Here is a 27,594-nt window from a genome sequence, read left to right on the forward strand (position 1 = left end):
AGGAACTTTAACATAATTTTCAAGTTTAATAAGCATAAAGTTATAGACCTGTAATGTCTCTCTGTGATTTATTAAATAATCACTGTAAGTCAAATACTATGCTACATTCCTAAATCATGTTTCATTTTATTGACACAGAAACCCCATGAGGTAAACAAGTGTAATATCATTTTACAGATGAGGAGACTGAAGTTTAAGGAGATCAGGTAATTTGTGGGGGTCACAAAAATATAAGTGGCGTAGCTGAGAAATTAAACCTAGGAATCTGATTAGTCATCCATGGATTTAATAGTTGTATTTACAAAATATATTGCATATTTGTTTTCATTAGTAAGTGGTAATACTAATAACAATGTACATTTTTATTGATGACTCAGAATCTTAACAATAGTCATTTAAAATGATGAAAGTGATGTAGTTAATTGGATTAATTCTAAATATAAAAGGTCATATCCTCTCTCTGGATCTTCTGAATAAATCCAAAACCCCATTACCTTTTGATAACTTTATTTATTGCAAATGTAAGAACTAATAAGTAAAGTGAAGTGGGTACCTTGGTAAAGAATGTTAATACTGAGACAGCTGTCTCATCATGTTAGCCTATGTAGCAATACTTGATAATTCCAAAATTTAGAGTGGTAGACTATTGAAATATAATTCTGCTTTTTAAAATTTCTTTGGAGATTTTAAACGAAAGAGAATATTGAAGAGTAAAGAATCTACTAAAGGTCAGGTAGGCTTATGGGAATGATAGCGTTGAACAGACCAGGACTTTTTATCAGGAAGGTGAGTTTACTTATTGCTTCAAAGGAAATGTATAAAAAAGAAATTAGGCAATGAAAAGAATGTTTTGTTGGTTTATTTTTGTTATGCTATGACATGCCAGCTGGAAATAACCTATGTTTCCATTAACCTCTGCTCCCTTGCTGCTGAAGGGATAGCTTTATGGCTGAAGATTGCTTCTAATCATCTGAGTTTGGGGAAAAGAGCCCATTATAGGCCCTTTGAGTTTATTGTTCCATTTGAAAAAGAAACCCTAAGAAAACCTTTCTTGATTTCTTTTTTTTTTTTAGCCAGGTTTGTTGTTGTTGTTTTGATAAAATACATGCAACATGAAATCTACCATCTTAATCATTTTAAGTGTACATTTCAGTGGGATAAAATGCATTCATAATGTTATGCAACAATCACCACTATCCAATCCATCTATATAACTTTTCCTCTTGAAGAACTGAAACTCTATACTCATTAAAAAATAATTTCTCATTCTTTCTTCCCTCAGCCTCTGCCAAACACCATTTTACTTTTTCTAAGAATCTGCCTACTTTAGATACCTTATATAAGTGAAGTCATACAGTATTCATCTTTTTGTGACTAGTATGTTTGACCTAGCAAAATATGCTCAAGGCTCATCCATGCTGTAGCATATTTCAGAATTTCCTTTGTTTTTAAGGCTGAGTAATATTCCACTGTAATTATATACTTTATTTTGCTCTTCTACTCATCCATTGATGAGCCCTTGGGTTGCTGCCATATTTTAGCTATTGTGAATAATGCTACTATGAACATGGGTGTATGAATATCATTTTGAAACCCTGCTTTCAGTTCTTTTGAGTATATACACAGAAGTGGACTTGCTGGGTAATTTGGTAATTCTATTTTTAATTTTCTGAGAAACTGTCATACTGTTTTCCACAGTGGCTTTACTATTTTGTATTTCTACCAATAGTGCACAGGAATTCCAACTTCACATCATCACCAATAGTTATTTTGTTTTATTTTTTAACATCAGTCATCTTAATGAGTACACAATGGTAACCCATTGTGCTTTTGATTTGCATGTCCTTAATAATTAGTGATATTGAGCATCTTTTCATGTGCTCATTGGCCATTTGTATATCTCCTTTGAAGAAATATCTATTCAAGTCTTTTGTCCACTTTTCAACTAGGTTGTTTATTTATTTGCTGTTGAGGTTTGGGAGTTCTCTATATATTCTGGATATTAATCTTTTATCAAAAATGATTTACAAATATTTTCTCATTCTTTGAGTTGCTTTTTTCTCTCTGTCTTTTGATGTGCAATTAAAAATTTCATGAAGTCTGTCTTGTCTATTTTATTCATTGTTGCCTGTTGCCTTGATGTCAAGAAATCATTGCCAGTCCAATAGCATGAAGTGCTTGTCTTGTGCTTTCTTCTAAGAGTTTTACAATTTTTTTCATTTTACATTTAGGTCTTTGATTCATTTTCAGTTAATTTTTGTATATAGTATTAGATGAGGTTCCATCTTTTTTGCATGTGGAAATCCAGTTTTCCCAACACTATTTGTTAAAAAGACTATCCTTTCCCTATTGGATGGTCTTGGCACCTTATCAAAAACCATCTTACCATACATACATCTGAGGTTAATTTCTGGTATTCTCTGTTCTATTCCATTGGTCTGTTTGTCTGCCTTTGTGCTAGTACCATGCTGTCTTAATTACTATAGCTTTGTTGTAAGTTTTGATAACAGGAAGTGTGAGGCCTCCAACTTTCTTCTTCTTCTTTTAAAATTGTTTTGTATAATGAGTCCCTAGAGATTCTACATGAATTTTAGGATTGACTTTTTTATTTCTTCAAAATGTCATTGATATTTTGATAGGGATTGCATGATCTGTAGAGCACTTTGGATAGTAAGGACATCTTAAGACTATTGAATCTTCCAATTCATTAACATGGACTATGTGTCCATTTCTGTATACCTTCCTTATTTTTTTTCAGCGGTGTTTTATAGTTTTCATTTCACAAGTCTTTCCTCTCCTACCTTAAGTTAATTTCTAAGTATTTTATTCTTACTTATTCCTACTGTAAATTGAATTGTTTTCATAATTTCTTCTTCAGATTGTTCATTATTAGTGTATAGAAATGTAACTGATTTTTGTGTGTTGACCTTATATCCTGCTACTTTGCTGAACCCATTTATTAGTTCTAATAGTTTTCTTGTAGAATCTTTAGGATTTTCTACATATGAGATCATATCATCTGTGAACAAAGATCTTTTTACTTCTTCCTTTTCAGTTTGCTTGTCTTTTTCTTGCCTAATTGCTCTGGCTAGAACTTACAGTGATATGTTGAAGAGAAATGGCAAAGGTAATGCATTCTTGCCTTGTTACTGATCTTTGAAGAAAAGCTTTCAGATTTTTACAACGGAGTATGATGTTAGCTGGGGGTTTTCCTGTATTGTTTCTACTATATTGAGGCAGTTCCCATTTAGTCTTAGTTTGTTGACTATTTTTATCAGAAGAGGGTGTTGAATTTTGTCACCTTTTGCAGCTTTTGCTGCATTCATTGAGATGATAATGTGTGTTGTTTTTCCTTCATTCTGTTAATGTGGTATATTACACTGATTTTCATATGTTGAGCCATCATTGCATTCCAGGAATAAATCCCACTTGATCTTGTTGTATAATCTATTTAATACGCTGCTGAATTGAGTTTGCTAGTATTTTGGTGAGGACTTTTGCATCTAAGTTCGTGTGGGATATCGGTCTGTAGTTTCCTTTTCTTGCAGTGTCTTTGCCTGGTTTGTATCAGGGCAATGTTGGCCTCAGAGATTGAGTTAGGAAGTGTTCTCACCTCCTCTTCAATTTTTTGGAAGAGTTTGAGAGGACTTGGTACTAGTTTTTTAAATGCTTGGTAGAATTCACCAGTGACGTCAACAGGCCCTGTTTTTGTTTTAGTTGCTGTTGTTTTTTGTTTGTTTTTTTGGGTCAGGAGATTTTGGATTAGTGATTCAATCTCCTTACTAGTTATGGGTCATTCATATTTTCTATTTATTTGTGATTTAATGTTGGTAGGCTGTGTGTTTCTAGAAATCTGTTAGTTTCATCTAAGTTATCCAATTTGTTAGCATACGCAAGAAAAAAAATAAATCAACAGAACTGCCTGCAAAAGATTTGATGGCAGATCTACAAGACAGAAACTTTAAAACAGTTGTCTTAAAAATGTTGAAAGAGCAAAGGAAGATATAGATAAAGTAAAGAAAATGGTGTATGAAGAAAATGGAAATGTTAATAAAGAGACAGAAAACCTAAAAGTAACCAGAAAGAAACTCTAGAGCTAGAAAGTACAACTACTGAAATAAAAAATTTACTGGAAGGGATGCAAAGGCAGATTTGACCAAGTAGAAAAAATAATTAGTATACTTGTGGATAAAACAAATAACTTTATGTCTTTTTGTATGCTATGTGATTTTTTTGTTGCTGTTGAAAACTGGACCTTTAAATCTGATAATGTAACTCTGGAAAACGTATTCTCCCTCAACCTCAGGGTTTGCTGGTTTTTGCTTTTGTTTTATTGCTATAGCCTGTCTCTGTGATAGGAATCACTCTAAAGTGGAAATATTAGATTGTCTCAGGTATTTTCTGAGCCTTTGCATTTCCCTAGATATGCACATTCACTTTCTAACTTGTCCCATAAAAGCAGTTGCTTTTGAATACCCTAGGTTTTATATCTGGCCTCAGAAAGGAAAAAAAATTTAAAAAAATAAAAAATGAAGGGGAGAAAAGGGCAACAACCCTGTAAGTCCCCTCAGAGTCATTATAGCCGGAGGTGGAAGAGCTTGAAGTAATGTGGGGAAGTGTACCTGCCTCTTTGTTTGTATCTCTGAGAGTAAAAACAGCAACCAACAGCTAGAACAGAGATCCTCAATATTTAGAGGACAGAGTCCTTTTTTTCTCCTCCTGCAAGATGCATTCAGGCTGCTCCAAAAACACCTGCACAGCTGCCTGCCTGGGACTGGGGCTGAGGATCCATAGCTTCTATTGTGCCAAGAGTTGAAACTAACAAAATTAACCAGTTACCACCCAAGCTTTACCCTGATTGTTGTAAGCCTTCAATAGAATCCAGAGTTCCAAAATAATTGTATCAGACAGCTTTTACCAGTGCAATTTTTGTTCAGGTGGGGAATCAATTCCGGGTGCTTCTTACTCCTCTATCTTCTCAGAACTCTCTTGCTTGATGTTTTAAAATAGTTATAATTTTAAGTGGCTGAATTATTTTTTCTTTATTTTAAATAAGTTGAATTTAAAAATAATAAAATGAAATAGCTACTGACTTACTTCAGCTACTATAGTAGGACTGTTTTATTATTATTAATTAAAATATACTAATTATATTTATATTCATTATATGCTTAAGAATATATATCATATCAGTGAAATGATTTTTTAATCTTTTTTATTTAAGAATAACACTTCTTTTATCAATAGTACAGGTAATTATGCATTTTTCTAATCAGTAGAAGAATACATATGTAATAGAAAAAATATTAAGTATGAACATCTTGTCTTTTTTCTACATATTATCATCAAATTATCTCTGAACTTGGATTAATGGAGAGAAAGAAACATTTAAAGTTTTGGCAGTTGCCTTTTTTTGTTCAGTTACTTGGTTAAATCAAGCCTAATCACTTTTACCAAGCTTGACCCTTCAATCATTTCCCTGTTGAGATGTAGAACAGTGTCATTTATCCTTATGTGCTTAGGAGATTTTTATCCTAAGTCAGAAACAATGATAGTCTCAGCCTGTTATCATACTGACAGATTGGCAACTTTGCAACCTGCAGAAGACATTTTAAAGAAATACTTATTTTTCATTCATTATGCACTAAATTACTAAAACACTCATTAAGTGCCTGTTATGTGTATAAGGTACTGCTTGAAGGACTATGGATGTAGAAGAGATCAAGGCATGGTATCTGTCTTTAAGGAACTTCTAGACCAGTAGTGAGAAGTAAAGCTGGCTACAAGAACAAGTTTATTGAAAAATCACCTTTTTTTTTTTTTGTTAGAGTTCAGTATGAGACTCAATAAAAGATAAAAGAAAAGACTATTTTATACATAGAGGCAGGAAATAGTCATAGAGGAAGTGACACTAAGTGTCTTAAAAGATGAGACAGCCTAGTAGGGAAAGGGATTGGTGGATTGAATTGCAACCTGAGGAACTTGCGTGCTAAATAGAGGGACTAGAATGGATAAAGACAAAGAATCAAACCATATGGCATAGTTTGAGAACTGTAAGTCATTTGGGATGGCCAGAGTGTAGGTTATGAGGGGAGTCATGGTAAATACTATGACTATGAGAGGTAGGCAGGGCCCAGGTCTTGTCAAATCTTGATAACAAGCTCAGGTGTTTAGGTTTATTATAAATGAAAGATTTTATATATGGAAATACAATAAACATATTTGCAGTTCAGAAAGCATCCAACCCCTGTAGCACTCTGGGTACTGTGAAATGCACATGTGTGAGAGTTAGAGATAGACGACGGAGAGTCAAATTATGATATTTTTGCACAACCTGAGTCCTTGGGTCAGCCTATTTCCGTTTCTTCCATGTGATTCAGCACTTGTCTTGTAGGGAACTTGTGCCCAACCCGGTTCTGGTTGTGGCTTTCTGAATGATTGCTTCTACTAGAGATTTCTGTTCTAACACAAGGAAAAGTTCCTATTTTGGCTTTTGAGACTAGTTGTATATTTAGCAATTTTTAAGACCTCATGTTAGTTTTGTTTCTTTATAGAATGGGAACGTCTCAAAGAGTTGAGTTGGCTATTTTAAACTAAAAGTTAATTTCTCTATCTTTTTTAAACATGCATTCATGGTTTGTTTTAAAAAACAAAGTGGCATTCAACTGTAATAATATTAAAAAAATCTTAATATTGACAAGTATAAATCTTAACTGAAAAAAATCATGTAGTCTTAAGACTTGCTTCTCCCCAATGGTTACCCTCTCTAGAGGCAATGACTTTCATTTTCCTGTTCCTTGGTATTTAAATACGTATTTCTAAATGATGTGTTTTCTTAGCATTTCTTATTATTTTTAATTCACAAATTAAAATAATTTGTTAATTCACTGCCCTGGTGGCTGAGGATCTAGTGCTCTACCAAATTTTCCCAATATTAGTAAAATCAGTTATCAATTTTCACAATAGATGATAATGAATAAGGCCACTTCAAATCTAAGTTGTTTACTATAAGAACATTTCTTTTTCTGTATATCCTTTCTTGCATCAGCTTTCACTTGTATAATATTCTCTTTAAATGTAGATTTGATTTTTTAAATATTTAATTAGCTTATCTATTTATTGGTATCTCCAATTTGTCATAAATTCATTCCTTCTTGTCTCTATTTTCCAACTGTGGTCTGAGCTGGTGGTTCTTTTGTCATCTAGGTTCATTGTCTCACTTTTATCCCTGATGAGATTCATTATTTCCTGAGTCCTGTATCTTGATTTGATCCATTGGTTGATTAGTTGATTGATAACCCCTTGTCCTTGGAGTGTATCTTTAAGAACACACCTACGAAAAGTTACACGGAAGAGTATTTTTATGGATCTTCGTGTGTCTGACTATGTTTTATGTTTTTATTAAACTTTATGGCTGAATAGACCTTTAATCTACCTTAAATTTTAAGTTTTATTTAGATATTGAAAATTATTTGTTCCCTCATAGCTTTAGTAGCTTTTAGAGTCAATGTGAAAAATCTGATGCCATTCTGAATCCCACTTTTTGCTTTTGACATGTTTTTCTCTGAAAGACTTTAGACTCCCTTTGTTATTTCTGGTATTCTGAATCATAGTGATGTGTCTTAATGTACTTACTATGTGACCTTCCAAGCCAGCTACTTATGAAGTTCTTTGATAGTTTGTTCTGTTACTTCCTTGATAATTTCCTTCACTTTCCATTTTCTAATCTTTTCCAGAACTTTTTTCAGTCAGACATTAGGCCTCCTGGATCTAGTCTTCTAGGTCTCTTATCTTTCCTTTTAGTTTCTCTTTTCTCTCATTTATTTTTCACTATGAAATATATAATACACATAGAAACTTAAATATATATATATACTGTTTAAATCATAATAATAAAATGAATATTCTTGTTTAAGTTAAGTTAAGAAGAAATAGAACATTACAAATAACTTAGAAGCTTTTGATGTTTCACTTAAGAAATATAAGCCCTCTGGATTAAAGACATTTGTATCTATTCATAGTTAAGGGATATCTCTCTTTTTTTCCTTTCCTTTTTTGAGTGAATATTCTATTGGAAAGATATATTTTTTCTTCTTTACCATGTTAGAATGGTTAATGATTTTTCTACTATTAACATAAGACTATATTCATTGGACAAATCCATAATGGCCTTTTTTATGTTTTTCCTTTGGTTTAATGAATATTTTGAATAGGATCCTTGCTTCAGAATTCATAGATACAATTCATTTGTAAATTTTCTTTCTCCTACTATGTTATAGTTTGAGAACAGGTTAAGGAGTGTTCTCTCTTAGCCAGTTCTCTGAGAGTGTTAAAGTTATATTGTATCATAACTTTATACTGTGTCAATTTAGTTAAGCTGAAACAGCACTTCCCAGAAGTCCTTTCCCTTTCTGGTTCCATGAAAGAGTAGGCCTTGAGTGAGATTTTTATGGACTATAGAAGAGAAGATTAAGGAGCAGCCATCGTTCTTGAAGGTTGGCATAGATCACCAGGCACCATTGCAGCTTGCACATGTTTTTGCTGATTTGCTTGCTCACCTTGTTGGGCCTCCAGCTCTTCTAGCTTCTGTACTTCATCCTCCTTCAGCTCCTCTGACTCTTGAACCACATGCATGTCACTAAGGGCACAGGTTCCTTCTACAGAAGATTGAAATTAGTGAGAGATAGATATGGATTCCAGATTGTCCTTGTGTCCTTGGTTCCAGATGACCCCTGTTCTCCTCTGCTTCATGTCCACCTATTATCTTCCCAGTCGCTGCCCTTATGGATGTCTGGTGACTTCAAGCCCATCACAAGATACAAAGGTAACAAGTTACCTGGGACTTCTGAGCAGAAGGTGGAGAGATGTTCCACATATCCCCTATCCCCACACGTGTATCTGCTCCCATTTTCGATAGACATTTTCTCTGTCTTCCACATTTGTGTAAGAATTGATTTCAGAGTTGCTCCATAAGCTTGCAGCCAGTGCAGTCACTCAAAGCTTTGTACTCAGAAGGGTGCTCATGCTCAGCTGTTGCCGTTTTGAAATTCATAATAATTTTATCTTTGAATGTGTGTTGTGTAAGTAAAATCTGATGAGACAGTGGATTGTGGAGCCTTGGCTAACATGTGGACCTGCCTTCTTTGGAGGAGTTCTTGGCTGTCCACTTCCTGCCCTTGCCCAGTGACGGCTGCCGTCTTCTAGAGCCAGCAGCCCCCTGGGTATGAGTATGAGAAGGGTCGAGGTCGAGCACATGCACCCCAAGCATCAAGTCACAGGGCTGGAAGAATCACTAGGCTAAATCGTTACTTCCTTGCTCTCTTTCTTTCTCTTTCCAACGTTGTTACAAGACAGATTAGGTGCCTTTCAGGAATTTTGTACAGTATCCATTGGTGCACATTTATCAGTTTGCTTTTGAAACATGGAAATCAGTTTAGATAATATTTGATCTTTTTCCAACAATCAGTCATTAAAAATATAATGGTAAAATTATATTCCTTTTTTGCAGTTGAGAATAATCATTGAAACACATCTCAAAGGTATTTGGTTTTAGAATTCTCTTAATGAGGAGAAAAAATAGATATGAAAATAGTAAATTTCCAGAGATTTTGGTGCTATCCACAGAAGAAATAATTTAAGTGATTTAGCAATAAGTTATAAACTTTGAACTCTAACTTTTCTATGAAGTCATGGTTTTATTTTATTATATAGAGAAAGGGGAACTTATCCAGAGCTGCCGATGCATTCATTGAGATGAGAAAAGGAATATCAATGGAGAGAAGCAGAATGAGGCTATTCTCTACATTTAATAACCTCTCCCCTTCTGATTTTCAGTTTCTTCTTTTCTTGTCAAATTCTCCTTACTCCCCAAGGGCACTCTAAGAGTAGAAAAGCACATTTCAACATAATTTAGAATAGCAAAACAATTCTCTGACATAGTCCTCCTGTTTTGCATATTGAAATGGTTGCTTAGAATGAGGGAATATAATTTTATATAATGAGCTCACCAATTTTTAATATTTTTTATAGTCTGAAGAAGATAGGAAGATATGAGCTGTTGGCTTTGGAAATAGAAACAGCTGTGTTCAAATTTGTGTCTGCTTCTTATTAATTTAGTGACATTGGGAAAGCTAATTAACCTTTCTAAGTCTTAAGAAGATTTAATAGTAGGATGATAATTTATATAAATTTATTTACAAACTATTTTTAATTTACCTAAGTTAACATGCTCTCACTGTTCAGCTGAGGTGTGTGTGGTGTGTATGCATGTCCACACACAATTTAATGGATTCAAGAAGCATATGCAGCCATACAGTAGCCATTTTCTTCTGAAGGAGAAAAGCTATTGAAAGGAGGCTTGGATTCAAATTTCAAATTTACCATCCGTTAGCTACATGACCTTGGATAAGTTACTTAACTGCTGTTTTGTTTTATGCACCACCCATCTTCTTTCCTATACTGGCCAGTTGAAGAAATTGCTTGGGTAAAGTGAGTTTCATTCTTGGAGCAGATTCTTTATCTTTTCCAGACCTTTTATTATCCCCTAGCTAACCATCTCATTATGCGTACTGCTAAGGTCAGAGAAAGGTTGTCAAACAGCAAAAACTTCCTTTGTCTTTTAGTGTCATTACTACACATGCAGTATATTCTTTATACACTTATACTAAACCACCAGTTTTTTCTTTCTTCCGTCTGTCATTACTATGGTATAATAACAATATGAAAACTTTTTTTAAAAATTGTGTACCAGTCTGCTTAGAACATATGTCAGACTATTCCTGCAAAGCACTGGGTGAAACAATCCCCAAGAGACATCTGTATTGAATCAAGAACTCCCTGGAGCTATGAATATTTGTTTTGTTTCAGTAGTTTTTATCTGTCTTTTCTTTTTTCCTTCATCATCTTTACTTGGGAAAAATTTGCATTGAATCTGCAATCAAGCTTACTCTATTTTCCCCAACACAGTAGTGGAAAAGAAATAAAATGTACAGCCAGCATATCGTTGATACGCAGTTACAGTAATGCTGGTGAATGTGGCATTTATGTGCCTGACAGATGTTTGCCTTTGTGATTATTTAGAATTATATTTTCCATTGCTTTTTGGTAATGTATATTAAGAGAAAGCTGAGAGCTGAAAATTTAACTCTGAGTAAATTTTTCACTAACAAAAAAGTACAAGAAACAAATAACATTGTTTTTATTTCTATTATTATCAACTACATCTGATTCTGACAATTTATGTCTGCCAGAGGTCGATTGCCTGTCTCTCTGTCACAATATGAGTCCTTCACACCCCTTCTTTACCAATCACCACCCCCTATAAAATCTTTTCTTCTTCCTCAGTAAATTGCATTTTATGTGCAAATTGTAATATTTATTTCCAAACTTGTTTATTATTTATGTAAGTATATTTTTACTGTTGAATGGATATACTTTTCTTTGAAACATTATTTGTGTACATTGAGATAGAATGGATCATATTTTCCCATTACAATTAATGGAGAAATGTACACACATACGTGTATATACACACGTATATGTGTGTGTGTGTGTGTGTGTGTGTACGCAAAGTTTTTAGGAACCAATAAAACTTATCAACTAAAAATGAGTATAGATTTATTCCTGAGAGATTGAGAAGTCAATATAACTTTTATTGTCTGTAAATGTAACTTCCTTATTGAATGTCATAAATGAACCTTTACATTGTCATTTGATATTAAATTCTATAAATAACATACTATATGCATAATGTTACAAAGTGTACACTTAAAAGGCATTTGTATAATTGTTATAAATTTCAAATATTATTTGTTATATACATGATGTATGAATCTTAACATTCTGTTTAAAAATCCATAACTTAGAAATACCAAAATTTGATAATAAATGTCTAATTTAAAGATGTGAAATAGAAGACTGAACACAGAATCTAGCCTTTCTTCTTAGAAATGTTATATTTTAAAAAAATTTTTTTAACTTCTTTATGCTCATTCATTAGTGCAATTCAGCTTTATACATTATACTATCTTCTTAAAAGTAAATCTTTCCCACATCCTATTGTTTATAATAATGGTTCCTTCTACAAAATCTTCCTTAGAATATATGTAAAATGTCTTAGTGGCAATAGTGAAGGTATGAAGGCTTCAACAGCACTTGTGCCTTTGTCCTTGTAAACATAGATAAACCATAATTTGGATGATGAACTCCTATATCTGTTCATCTGTTCCTCTGTCCACCCATCCATCCCTGTCTACCTATATGTCTGTCTACCTACCATCTATCTCTGTTAGGTTTATTCATTTCATTAAGAAAAGATAGGGACTTGAAGCTTATTTAAATGTAATAAAGTTCATTTGACCTTGCCTGAAGAAGGGCTCCATAGACCCTCCTGAATGGTATTATTATTGCATAGGTTACTTAATTGCAACATCTTAATCTGTTGAATAAAAATAGGCATAGTTTTTTTAACTAAGGGCAAACTGCATCAATATTTCAGATAGAGACTCCAAGAGTTAAAATATAAATCCTTGAAATAACCAACATACCAGAATCAGAGAAGAACAAAAAGAAATATTTAGTAATTTTGTTAACATATGAAAGGACCATAGAACTTTTAAACATGGGAAATATTCACTGAGGCTAATTACGAAGTTAAGACCAAGTTGCCAATGTAATGGCTTTGGCATTAGGAGAACCTGACTCTTGCTCAGATAATAATAGTGATGGTGATAAATCATAATACTATTAATCCTAATATTACTCACTGTTGCTACTACCATAGCTAACATTTGCTAAAAACTTAAAACTGTCAGATATTGTGCTAAGCATTTTGCCTTAATAGTTGCACTTGATTTCACATTCCCGGTGTGAAAAACTACTATCACCTGTCTTTTTACAGGTAAGGAAATAAGCTTAAAGAAATTTAAAGAAATTTTCCAACAGTTTCTCAGCTCATAAACTGAGGATCTGGGATTTTTAAAGCCAGGTTGTTTGACTATAGAATCCACTTTCTTAAGCACAATGCCCTATTTTGAAAATAATCACCTTCTCAGGATCTCCATTTCTTTATTTATAAAATGAGAAATACCAGATTAACAATATCCAATTTTTATGGAAAATCCATTATTTTGTATTACTAAGTATTACAAAGTAAGTGAACATTTAAGAAGAAAACCTTTTCTTGTTTCTTTTTATTCTCTGTGATAGCACTATATGTAGCTTAAATATTTATATCCACAATACCCTTTGCCTTTCTTGATTAACATTTGTGGTATTAGGAAATCACTTTATAAATGTGTAAAAAACACGACATGCACAAAGTAGTCTCCTCTCTTATTCCCACTTCTCTAATTTATTGTTTTGTTATAATGTTTTATTATTTAAGTTCAGTTATTCATTTTGAGGCTTTTTGTAGTAATATGTTTTGTAGTCTATTATTTATTATGTCATTAACTACTATGAAATCATATCAATATTTTAATAGAGTTTTCCATTATTGATCATTATTCGGAAATTTCCTAATCACTTTTAGCACTTATAGCAAATTATCCTTCTTGTCTCAAATTGGTTAATTATTTATAATAAAACCTCCTTTTCCTGTGGTTCAGACTATCCATGATCAGTTTTTCAATGTTAAAAGCACTCAAATGGTAATTGAAAGGTCTAAGGTGTTTTAACAAAATTTAATTTAATTCAGATGAAAATATGAAAAACCATCAAAATTCCATGTAATTCTTGATATATTCAGGTCAGTCTTAGCACTGCAACTCTGATATTGTACAAAAAAAGTAAATACCTTACTGATGGCATTAAAAGTCATTATTTTTAATTTGAAAAAAAGCAAGGGGATCACTATATAAGAGTTTTAAGATTGACATTTTTGTTTTTTAATTTCTCCTTTCCACTTGGCTGATGTAATGGCCACTATTACTGTGTGACTTATGAAATCAATTACTTGGTAAGGGATTAAAATCTGGGAGACAAATTTTAGAAGGTATATTGAAATATTTCACACACTGACTTTAAGACTTGATTGTCTGGAGTAACATTTCAATGTGTGGTTAATAGAAACCACATTTAACTAAACCATGCATATGGAACTTGTCTTTTTCCCTTGTGCAGAACATGGTAAATCTCTTCTTTATTGTTTCTGTGGTAACAAGTAGTAAACTTTATTTCTTAAGAATATATAAAATGAATTGGAGTTTTTATTTCCCAAACGCTAAATAGTTACATTGGGCCAAACAAAAATGTGGACGAGCTTTAGTGAAGGTAACATATTTCAAGTCTGGGATTTACCTTCCAGTTTTATGGGAAATAAAAACAATTTCAGTATACTCTTGTGTCTTTGTGTTCTCTTTTCATTGTATTTTAAATAACTGTGGTATAAAACACATTTCAGAAAAAAATGTGTTCTAAGTTTATTATTTCCTCTTTATTACTGATTATGGACACATTATTTAAAATATTGCACATAAACATTCAATGGCTATAGTTTTTATTAGTGCATTTTATTTTTGTCATAATATATTCCAAGGATTAAATGTAAATTCATAGGTGAATTAATGTCATCCCAACATACCATTATCATTTTATAAACTCACTTGACACAACTTGTCATTCTATTTAAATGTGCTCAAAATCATTTATCATAATTTACAAGAAATATTTTTATTAGTGATGTAGGTTAAAATATGATTGAATGCAGACTGAACATGACCTAGTCAGTTATAATGATTGTAATAAATTTATTTGGAATAAATTTTTACTGCAATGGATTAATTCATTGTGAATATAATTATTTCATTTTCAAAATAAAGCTCACTGGCCAAAATAATTAAAACAATCAAACAAGTGACAAAAATTATCAAATTACAAGTGAAAAATATCTCTTTAGTTTATAATAGATTAGATATTTTATGTTTGTTCCACGCCTACTATCAAAAATCTTTTAAGATAGCATAATTTTAAAACATATATATACAAGATAATTTAAAGAATCAATTTGTAAAAGTGGAGGGATAATATAACAGATAGATTAGGTATATTGTTTAAACTCTTACTGTACTGAGGTAATTTGAGAACATATGAGATAATGTATTCAAATTTCTCCCTGTAGGTTATGTTATAATAAATACAGGTAATTAAATTCATAGAGAAATCTCAAGCCTCTTTTCAAGAAATAAAAATTTTCAGATATACATTCCTCACTGCCCATTTTTATTGCTAATTTTTTTGTCACTGGGAGTTTAATGATCAAAAGAACAGGACTGAACAGGCTTACAGACTATACTTAAAAAGATCACTCAACAGAGTGATGAGTACCTGAGGTATATATGTTGAATTCATAATCATGCATCAATAGAGGGAAAACATTCATATGTGCATTCAGCACGAAAGGACTGCCTTCTACAGTGGCCTGACAAGAGTGGGGCATTGATAGAGCAGAGCTGGAAGAATTACATACAGTTGGAAATCAATGACATCAGTGCTGAACAACTTATAGTCACAAATTTAAAAGAAGGAAGGAAAAGGAAAAGAAAAAAAAAAATCTGTTAGGCTACTTCAGCAACCTAAGCAGTTTCTGGAATCCTTGCTTTTGGAGAAACTGAGTTTCATTGGGCTTAGAAAGAAACATCTATCAAGAGGGTGAGAAGGCAACCCACAGACTGGGAGAAAATATTTGCAAAACACACATCTGATGATGGACTGTTACCCAGAATATACAAAGGAGGCTTAAAATTCAACAGTAAGAAAATGAGCAACCCAGATTTTTAACTGGGCAAAAGATCTAAACAGACACATCACTAAAGAAGATAAACATACGGCAAATAAACATTTGAAAAGATGGTCCACATTGTATGCCATCAGGGAAAATTAAAATGAGATAACACTATACGCCTATTAGAATTCCTCAAACCTGAAACGCTGACAAACCCGAGTGCTGGTGATGGTGTGGAACTCTCATTCTGCTGTGAGAATGAAAGATAGTACAGCCACTTTGGAAGAGAGTTTGGCAGTTTCTCACAGAATGAAAATACACCTTCCAAGCAATTTAGCAATCATGCTTCTTAGTATTTACTAAGGAGTTGAATGAGTTGAAAACTTATGCTCACCCAAAAACCTGTGCACAGATGTTTATAGCAGCATTATTCATAATTGCCAAAACTTAGAAGCAACCAAGATGTCACTCAGTAGTTGAATGGACAAAATATTTCATTATCTACTTGTAGCAGAGTGCTATCAAGCCATGAAAAAACATTGAGAACTCTTAAATGCATATTACTAAGTGAAAGAAGTATATCTGAACAGGTACACACTATATGATTCCAACTATAGGACATTCTGGAAAAGGCAAAACTATGGAGATGGTAAAAAGATTAGTGATTTACAGAGGTTGAGGGGAGGAAAGGATAAAGAAGCAGAGCACAGAGGATTTTTAATTCAATGAAACTAAGCTATATGATAAAGAGGTGGATATAAGTCATTATGCATTTGTCAAAACCCTTAAAATGTGCAACTCCACGAGTATACTCTAATGTAAACTATGATTTGGGGTGATAATAATGTGTCAATATAGGTTCATCGATTGAAACAAATACATCACTCTGATGAGGGATGTTGATAGCGAGGCTGTGTATGTGTGGAAGAAAGGTATACAATAACTCTCTGTACTGTGTATTCAATTTTGCTGTAAACCTAACACTATTCTCAAAATAAGTGTATAGAAAAAGAGAGAGGGAGAAGAAGAGAGGAATAGTGGAGGAGAGACAGAGGGAGCAACTTTGGAGAATAAAGCCAACCAATGAAGCTCAGAAGAAAAAAAACATGAAAATAGACCAAGAGAGCCAGAAATGATCAAAAATTTCCCACAGCTTTTTTTTTTAAGTCAGATTGGATGTAGACACAGTCCTATTGGACTAGGAAGTATGAATTATTCAAACCTAATCATAAGATCTTTACACCCTTTCAGACTATTTAGATTATGACCCACATAAGAATTACATTTTACTTTGCGATTCATCACACAGACATCATACATATGCACAAACATTTGAAAGAAAACATTCACTGAACAATTCTATACTTACTACATACAATATATTCTGATGTTTTCTTTTATTCAATGTTATTTAAAAACATGCTGCACAAGATTCAGTTAACTGACTTCTTTTTTTGTAATTCCATTCCGGTTTATGAAACGTCTCCTGGAAGCCAGTCTAGTGTTCAGATCAAAGATTGTGTTAGGGTCAGTCACACAAATGATTGCTGTCCTTTGGTATTTTGCAGATCCCAAAATGAACAGACAAAACTAATTGAAAATCTCTGTCTGCTTGGACATTTAGAGGTTGACTTAATCTGAGACTCTAATGGACATCTTGTGGTTGAACTCACACATGAAGAACTGGACTTGGCAAATATTCTATCTTCTGCTCCTCTGGCCAGAATCATAGCACTAATGACTGACAGTTATTGAATACTGACTTCTAAGTGCATGCTTCCTGGGAATTGATTAGGTTAGCCAGAAGAGTTCCTGATGGTTACATGCAGCCAAGGAAAGTTACACATCATCCCCTGGGTTATTAGAAAGGAATCTTACCCTACACATAGAAAAAGAAAATGAAAAGTGTTGATGTTGGGCTAAGGATGTGAATGATCACTGGCTAGCACTAAATGACATTTTATCCCTCTTTGTGGAATACTGCAGTGATTTGATTTGGTGAAAAGAGTTTGCACACATGTACTCAATGCTTTATTCCTTCCTATGGCCACAAAAGAAAATTTTGCCTTTGTCTACTCAGGCTTTTCTATCTTTGATTTCTTTTATCTACCTCCAGGAACTGCTATTATTTTGCCCCACCATGCAAAGGACTGTACTGGAAGGAGCTGAAGAGCTGCATCTTTACTTGATTAGCTCCAGAGCATGTCTACATCTGAGTAATAGCTGGACTTGTACTGGAGGTAGCAGTGGGAGAAAATCATAACCATCATCATCATAGATAGAGAAAGGGGAAAAGGGCTAGAGAGACAAGAATCTGTACAAGGTGCATTGGGGAATGCTCTTCTGAGGTTTTGAGAAGAAGAGAGAATTTAGAGAAGCCTCTATCCTATTATGAGGGTAAGAAAAAAAGACAAAGGAATTTAATGACATGTTGCCCTATGTTTTAAAAAGTAATTCCATTAGTGTTTTCTTCAGCAATTGCATTAAAGATTTAAATTGCTTTCAGTCATTTTTTGGTTGAAATTCTTGTGTTATTGCATTATTTTTGATGTAGTAATAACAATAGTATTATTATTATAAATAATATTAAAAGAATACTAAATTATTATTTTATATTTGTAGAATACTATATGCTGGGAGCTAGCTACAAACTGATAGGAGTTAAATAAAAGCTGAAAATTAAAAGTGTTAAAATCTCTTATAGTTAAATTTTTCTAACATTATGTAATACCAAGGATTATTCTTTAGTCCACCTCTGGATCTCAACTCACATTTTGAAGTTACTGGCAAAGGGAGGGATTTAGAATATTAGTAAACATAAGTACAGCATAGGTATAAATGCAAGGAAGCTAAATTCACTTATTGAAAATACATTTTAAATTATGAGTCATTTCATTTTTCTCTTACTAGGAATACAAGTTCAAAGTTTCAAAGGCAGTACACAGTGGCACTTAACAACCTTTGTAAAGATTAAGGCTCAAATCTTAAAGCAACCAAGCAGATAGCCATGACAGTTTAGATATATTTCAACTTTACAGAGTTTTCTTTTTAATGTCTTAGTAGTTGATGGCATTGTGAGACATATTCTAATACCTACTAGCTCCATCAAATAGTAGACAAGACAGAGAGTATGAATGGAGATCATTATTGATTGTGCATTGTGTTTGACATGATACACTACAGTGTTTTGAATACCCAGTTTTATGTATCTCTGCTGATAAATGGAAATCTTTATTTTGTCTGTTTTATCTGATTTATTACACTATTGAATTCAGAAACTATACTCAATCCAGTATGATTCCTCATCTGTCTTTCAATTTAAAAATAACTACCAAAACAAAAATCAATGACTATTTAAAAGAAAAATGAGTCAGACGTAGCCCTCCTTCTCATATAAGGAAAAAAATGGATCCTTTTCTTTATGAACATATCAGCTGGCCAGGGAGAATCATGCTCCTCAGTACTGGTTTGATAAATATTAATGTCTATTCCAGTATTAATATTTTACTTTTAGTTGTGACACCTTAATATTAGCAAAAATGTCATGTGACAGAATCATAAACCTGTATGTTAAAGTTAAACTACATCAACTGTGTGTTGGGCTGGAGGGGAGAATTTTGCTTCCTCCTTTGAAGCATTCTACAACAGTGTTTCTCAATGCCTGTTCTCAGGGCTACTGGCATTAATCACTTGTTAAAAAAAAAAATTCCTCATTTCCATTCCTAGTCCTCCTGACAAAGAATCTTCAGGAGTCACAATTTAGAACCTACATTTTTAAAAAGCACATTTTGAATGAGAAATACTGGCCTGTGTTTCAGAATAAATTCACAGTGCACAGAAATCTTTAATGTTCTAACTAGAATTAACTACCAAGAATGTTACAATTAATAATACCAGATAATTTACAATTAATTAAATTTTAAGTAGAATTTAAATTATATATTTAATCCAATTTGAAATATTGTATCACTATTTTAAGAACAGTAACAAAATATTTTCTTATCAATTTAGAAATATGCATTAAAATTTTAATTATTTAATAGTAATTGAGAATCTAGTTAGTTAAAAATAAAGACATATATAATATGTGACATTAAATTTTAATATTTAATAATACTTAAATTACAATGACATTATATATTCCAAAAACGTTTAATGTTTAATGTTCTCTACATAAGATTTGTGCCAAGGAATTTATTTTAAAAAAGACGGTGGAGTTTATAAGATATTATGGGTAGAAGCAGACTTGGGAATCTGCTAGGAAACAGCCTCCAATACCATGATGAGAAAAGAGAAACCCAGGGAGGTAGCAGAGCCAAGACTAGCACTTGGCTCCTCAGGGCGTTTTTTGTTACACTACATGTCATTCTGACTTGTTATACATGTGCCTTTCAAAATGGCGGTAGAGGATGGCGGTTAAGAGCGTGTATTTTGAAGTCAGAGAGATCTGGACTTGGAACACTAACTGATCTACTTTTGTAACATTAGAAAAATGTCTTAATTTCCTGTATCTCAGTTTTTCAACATATGGGAAGAACAGAACTTTCCTCATTGGATGGATACAAATAGTAAATGAGATACAGAATTTTGGGTGTCTGACCCCTTATTGCTATCTGCCTTATATATATTCAGATGTATTTATATTTTGAATTTAATATGATTTTCAATAGGTAACGCATTCAAATAATTTTTGAAAAATCAAAGCAGTATGAAAAAACATATAGTAAAAATTCTCCCACCTTGCCCCTACAAGTCTTCTTCCCCTTACTGATAGATAACTATCTCATTATATCCCATTTTATAGATGAACCAGAATGTTTATCCAGTACTTTACTAATGCAAAATCATGTCACTTCCAAACTTTTCTTTTTATTGCAATGAGTGCTGCAGGAAATAACCTTGGACAGAAAAATATACATAAGTATATCTGTAGGAAAAATTTCTAGAAGTCAGATTACTGGGTGAAAATATAAATGCCTTTGTAATTTTGATAGATGTTGCAAAATTACCCTCTTTAGAGGTTTTTAATGTGTAGCTTCACTAGCAATGTCTGAGAGTCCTTCTTTCCCCATAGCCCTGCTAGCAGGGTATGTTGCCAAACTTCTAGATTTTATCCCCAAGTAGGACAAAAAAATGCTATCTCATTGTATTGTTAATATTCATTTTTCATACTAGGAATTAGGTTGAGAATCTTTTCATTTATTCAAGACCAATTTGTATTTCCTTTTCTGTGCATAACCTTTGCATATTTTTAGGAAGTGGACTGTTGATCTTTTTTTAAGTATAAACATCCAGGAATTCTTTTTATGTATTCAGGAGATTGACTCTTTGAAAGCAGCGTCATCTGAAATCTTTTTTCAGGTTTTCATTTCTAGAAATAGATTTTATTTTTTGGAACAGTTTTAGATTTACAGAAAAATTGAAAAGATAATACAGTGAGATCTCAGATATCTTGTACCCAGTATCCCATTTTAATATCTCACATTAGTATGGCATATTTATTATAGTTAATGAACTGACATTTATGTATTATTGACTAAAGGCCATATTTTCTTCAGATCACTTTAGTTTTTACCTAATGGGCTTTTTAGTTTGTTTTGTTTTTGTTTTTCTGTTTCAGGATCCCATCCAAGCTACCCCATTACACTGTCATCAGATCTCAGACTCAGGTTCAGTCTGCTATATGAAATACCATAGGCTGGGTGGCGTAACCAACATACATTTATTTCTCGCAGTTCCGGAGACTAGAAGTCTTAGATAAGGGTGCAAGTCCAGTGGATTCTTGGTGAGAGCCCTCTTCCTGATTATATCCTTGTATGGACTTAGAGAGAGAGCTCTTGTCTCTTCCTATTTTTTTAAAGGTGTTATTTTTCCTGTCTTGGGGGCTCTGCTCTCATGAGTTCCTCTTAAACGAATTAAGTCCCAAAGATCTCACTTCCAAATATCATTATATTGGGGATTAGGGATTCAACATGTGAGGAATTTGGGGGAACATAATCATTCCATAGCAGGTTCTTCTTGACTATGAAAGTTTGTCAGATTTTCCTTGTTTTTTGACCTTGACAGTTTTGAGGATTACTGTTCACATATTTTGCAGGATGCACTTCTGTTAGAATTTGATAAAGTTTTTAATGATTTGACTGAAATTATGGGTTTTTGGAGGAAGATTAGGAAGGTAATGTACCATTTTCATCACATCATGTCAACAGCACTTGCTGTCACATGATTTATCTCTGTTGATGTGGACATTGATCACCAGGCCAAGGTTGTGTTTGTAGGTTTCTCTACTGTAAAATTACTCTCCAGTTCCACCCCTTTTCCCTACTGTTGTCTTTGGAAAAAAGCTGCTATGCTCAGCCAATTTCAGCATGGGGAGTTATGCTTCCTCTTCTCAAGGAGGTAGTTTCCACTGACATTACATGGAGTTGTTACACAAGGAAGATGCATTTATTGCCCTTCCTTTAAGCATCTGTTCTAATCTGTGTCATATCTGATGCTTATTAGTTCTCTTCAGGCTATACTTTTTCTTGTCTTTTGCCGAGTTTAATAATATTGTTGAAACCAGACATGATGTATTGGGTAACAGGAACTAAGCTAAAGGCCTTTAGTGTTAAGGTATTATTTTAACCTAGCTAGGAGTTAGGCTGTGTTTTATGTTTGCTGTGGCTATAATTGCCAAGAAGCTTCACGTTCCTCTAGCATCCCTGCTTTTGTCTCTCTTGCTGTCTTTGGAATCTCCAAAGAACTCCTCCTTCTATGGAATCTGGGCCTTTCCGTTGTATTCCACTGTCTATATGGCATAAAGTATATGAGAAGGGAGACATTCTATAATCTTATCATTTAACCTCAATCTTTTACTGGGCTTATATCACTGGGCTGTGACCTTCACAACTATTTCTTGGCCCCCACCAAACACAACCCGAGCCTGCATTAGGTGAGACAGGAGGACTAGAGGGGCTGGAGTTGGGTAAATGCCCTTCCCCTTAGAAGAGAGAAGACTCTGGTAGTCTTTTTCCCTTAGAAGAGGGATTTTGGTATGGAGAATGTTTTGGGTATATTTCAAAATGATTTTTTCCCTCTATCTTTGCCAGAAACCTGATGGAATATTTCCTGGCTTTTCTGTGGTAATCCAGTGGAGTTCTAGAAGTAAAGCACAAAAAGCATGGGGGTATTCCTGAGAGACTGAACCCCAGAAATTTCTCAAACTCATGCTTGTGCACACTCGGCCTCCAACAATTTGTCAAACTTATTATTTGTTTTCCTACCAGTTTCTGGCTCTAGCTACTTATGCTTCATTTAAAATGACCTTGGCTGGGATTCTGTATATTTATCTCTCTCGCCAGATTTCTGAGTGGCGCTTACCCATCAACCTCATTTCCTACTGGGTCTAAGAATAGTCATTAGTATTATTTAGGTTTTTTTTCTTTTTTTTTTTTAAATATAGTCAATTTACAATGTTGTATTAATTTCTGATGTACAGCATATGATTCACAGATAGAGAGATAGATAGATATTCCTTTTCATATTCTTTTTCATTATAGGCCATTACAAGGTATTGAATATACTCAACAATAGGACCTTGCTCTTTATCTATTTTATATATCATAGTTAGTGTCTGCAAATCCCATACTCCCAGTTTATCCTTCCCTAACCCCTTTCCCCCCAGTAACCATAAGTTTGTTTTCTATGTCTGTGAGTCTGTCTCTGTTTTATAAATAAGTTCATTTGTGTCCTTTTTATATTCACATATAAGTGATATCATATGGAATTTTTCTGTCTCTTTCTGGCTTACTTCACTTAGTATGACGATCTCAGCTCTATCCATATTGTTGCAAATGGCATTATTTTATTCTCTTTATCACTGAGTAGAATCCCATTGTATAAATATACCACAGCTTCTTTATCCAGTCATCTGTCAGTGGATATTTAGGTTGTTTACATGTCTTGGTTATTGTAAATAGTGCTGCAGTGAACATTGGAGTGTATGTATCTTTTTGAATTAGCATTCCCTCCAGATATATGCCCAGGAGTGGGATCACTGGATCATAGGGTAAGTCTATGTTCAGTTTTTTAATAAATCTCCATACTATTTTCCATAATGGCTACACCAAATTGTATTCCCACCAACAGTGTAGGAGGGTTCCCTTTTCTCCACACCCCTTCTAGCATTTATCATTTTTGGACTTTTTAATGATGACCATTCTGACCAGTGTGAGGTGATAACTCATTGTATTTTGATTTGCATTTCTCTGACAATTAGTGATATTGAGCATTTTTTCATATGCCTATTGGCATTGTGTTATGTCTTCATTGGAAAATGTTTAATTAGGTTTTTTGCCTATTTTTTGTTTGGGTTTTTGTTTTTTTTTAACTGAGTTGTATGAGCTATTTGTATATTCTGGAAGTTAATCGCTTGTCAATCACATAATTTGCAAATATTTTCTCCCATTCCATAGGTTGTCTTTTCATTTTGTTTATAGTTTCAAAATTTAGTGCCATTGGGAAAGCTAATTAACATTTCTAAGTCTCAGGAAGGTTTAATGGTAAGATGACAACTTATATAAATTTATTTACAAACTTTAATTTACTTACGTTAATATGCTCTCACTGTTCAATTGAGTTGTGTGTGTGGTGTGTATGCACATCCACACACAATTTAATGGGTTCAAGAAACATAAGCATATACAGTAACCATTTTCTTCTGTAGAAGAAAACTTATTGAAAGGAGGCTTGGATTCAAATTTCAGGTTTACTATCCATTAGCTCTGTGACCTTGGATAAGTTAATTAATTGCTCTCTTTTCTATTCCATTGATCCATATGTCTGTTTTTGTGTCAATACCACACTGTCTTGATTATTGTAGCTTTGTAGTATTGTCTAAAGTTTAGGAGGGTTATTTCTCCAGCTTTGTTCAATATTCACAAATCAATCAATGTGATATGTCACATCAACAAAAGAAAGGACAAAAGTCACATGATCATCTCAGTAGATGCAGAAAAAGCATTTGATAAAATTCAACATCCTTTTATGATAAAAACTCTTATCAAAGTGAGTTTGGAGGGAACATATCTCAATATAATAAAAGCTATTTATGATAAACCCACAGCCAACATAATACTCAATGGTGAATAGCTGTGAGTTTTTTTGTTTTTGTTTTTTGTGAAGATAGGAGTGATACCTTCCAAGACATGTTGGAGGTAAACCCAAAAGTTCTATCATTTATTTTTTGACTATTTAGAGAGTTTATTTATTTATTTATCATGTAAATGGTGTATTATCTATTTTATGTATTGCTGGATTTGATTTACTAACATTTAGTTGCAGATTTTTGTAGTTTTTTTTTTTTTTTAAATGAGGGATACTGATACATCATGTTCCTTCATGGAAATGTCCTTGTTAAATTTAAATCTAAGTTATTCTGGCCTCAAAAAATGAGTTGGGAAATAGTCCCTTCTCTATTCCCCCAAATAATTTGTATAATATTGATATTAATTTCTCCTTACACATTTGATAAAATCTACCAGTCAGGCCACCTGGGTCTGAAGTTTATTTTCAGAAAGGTTTTTAATTACAGTCTTAATGACTTTACCATATATAGGTAGGTTAGTTTTTGTGTGTGTGTGTGTGTGTGTGTGTGTGTGCTGATTTTCAGTTGTATTTTCCACTATATTTATCTGTTTTATCTAAGTTCTTGAATGTATTGGAAAAATTTTAAATAATATCTCATTCTTCTTTTTTTTTTTCTGTTTGTGAGGGGTGTTCTCTCTTTTCTTTCTGATAGTGGTAAATCTCTCTTTTTCCCCCCCTCCCCTCTTAACTCTCTTTACTTGTTTACTTTTTCTAGGAATTTACCAGCTTTCTTAATCTTTTTAGAGACCATATTTTGACTTGTTAATTTTCTCGATTGTTTTTCTATTACACTTATTTCTGCTTTACTCTTAGCTTTATATGTTGTGTCATGTGTTTTCATTATCATTCAGTTCAGCATAAATTCTAATTTGCTTCTGGTATTTCTCATTTCTCTTTATTTAAAGGTATATTGTAGAAATTATGCCTTTGAGGACTTTCTATCTTATTGTTCTTGATTTCTAATCTAATTCTGTTGTGATCAGAGGATGTATTCTACATACTTCAGCACTGTGCGATTTATTGAGACTCATTTTATGGTCCACCATATGGTAACTCTTTGTGCATGCCTGCACTTGATTATGTATTCTTCTATTGAGTGAAACATTCTGCATTTGCTATCATTCTAACACTTAGGTCTAGTGTTTTGATAGTTTAAATCACATTTTCAATACTCGTTGATTTTTGGCTATTTGTTTACTGATAGGGTGATGTTTAAAAAAATCTGAGATTATGAATTTGTTAATTTTTGCCTTCATTTCTGCCTTTAGTTCAATTTCAGCTACATTGATTTAAAGTTCTGTAATTAGGCATTAAACATTTCAGAATTCTTATTTGTTCTTGGTGAACTGAAGTGTTATTATTATAAAAATTATTCTCCATTAACAGTCCTCTTTTTTGAAATCTATTTTGTTTTATACCATTTTAACTACATTAGGTTTCTTATGCTTAGTGTTTACATAGTATATCTTTTTCTGTATCTTTTTATTCTGTACCTATCTGAGTTTTTATATCTTCTAAGCAATTTGTAGTTGGGTCTTGCTTTTTTATTTAGTCTGTCAATCTCTGCCTTTCAGAGGCTTAGGCCACTTAAATTTAATGTAATTATTGATGTGAATGAGTTTAGATTTATCCTCAGTTCCTTTCCATTTGCCCCACTTGTATTTTATTTCTTTTGTCATTTTTTTGAACTTAATTGAGCTAAGTGAGTATCTTTTACTATTCCATTCAATCAACTCTAATGGCATTTGAGATCGTGATGTCGATCTTTCATATTTTTCTTTGGATTAAAAACATGCATCTTTAACTTACCACAATCTATTTTTAATTTGTTATTATACACCTGTATGTATAATGTTAGAATCACACAAAAATGATTAATTTTGTTTTCCATCCCTGCACACCTGCCCTCCCCATCTACCACACACACACACACGATTTTGGCAAAAGGACAACAAATTGAGAAGCCAAGTTAGGACCCAAAGCATTTATTCCTAGCTGTATGGCTTGGAATGAAAAAGTAAAAGCCTTAGTTTCCCTCAGGAGGCCACTGCATATGTAACAACTGCAATCAACTGATGCAAATAACTTTTCTGAACAGGCAAATGGGATGCACTTTGTATGTTTTATAAAACTAAAACTTTCTTCTAGCTGTCAGAAACACTGAAGATGATATGTTTGCCCCAAGAGATTTTTTGTTATTTTTTGAATTATGAATATTTTAAATATATAGCACAGCCAAAAAAAAAAGGCCTAAGGCTATAGTCACTAATGTGTCTATCATTTACATTTAACATGTTAAGATTTTATCATATTTATGTCTGATTGCTTTCCTTTTTAAAAAATTTTTAAAATGTTTCAAGTATATCTAAAGCCTGCCCCTCCCCCATCCCATTCTTCCCCCTCTCTTTTCACACATATATTCTTTACAGTAATTAGAGTACATATTTCTGGGCCATAGTTAAGGAAGATAAAAAGAAAGTATGGCCTCAGATTGACTATAATACCTAATTTGTCAATAGTGTGGTTCAAATTTTTTATATCCCTTCTAATTTTTTGATATATTTAATTAACCCATTTCTAAGACACACGTGGTTTTGGACTATAAATTTAATTTCTTCTACTTTTGTTCAGTATTTCATATATTTAAAATTATTCTGTTAGGCCACAGGAAATCATGATAGTTACATCTTATTTTTACTCTTTTTTCATTATGTAATGACTTTCTTGTCCTTAGAGTCAGTACA

At 32.9% G+C, this 27,594-nt stretch overlaps 1 long non-coding RNA gene across 3 annotated transcripts in view; it reads left to right on the forward strand.

Annotated features, from left to right (window-relative positions):
• LOC116281280 (uncharacterized) overlaps positions 1-18,230 on the forward strand; it is a 209,747-nt gene extending 191,517 nt beyond the window's left edge. For 2 of the 3 annotated variants that reach the window (XR_012072331.1, XR_004190687.2), the window contains one exon: positions 17,838-18,230. This is a non-coding gene — a long non-coding RNA (uncharacterized lncRNA). Of the gene's footprint in view, positions 1-138; positions 207-17,837 lie in introns of all 3 variants that reach the window. The other variant, XR_012072330.1, reaches the window with a different exon arrangement.
• The last annotated feature ends 9,364 nt before the right edge of the window (positions 18,231-27,594 follow it).

The sequence above is a fragment of the Vicugna pacos genome, chromosome 1, assembly GCF_048564905.1.
Source record: "Vicugna pacos chromosome 1, VicPac4, whole genome shotgun sequence".
Taxonomy (NCBI): Eukaryota; Metazoa; Chordata; class Mammalia; order Artiodactyla; family Camelidae; genus Vicugna; species Vicugna pacos.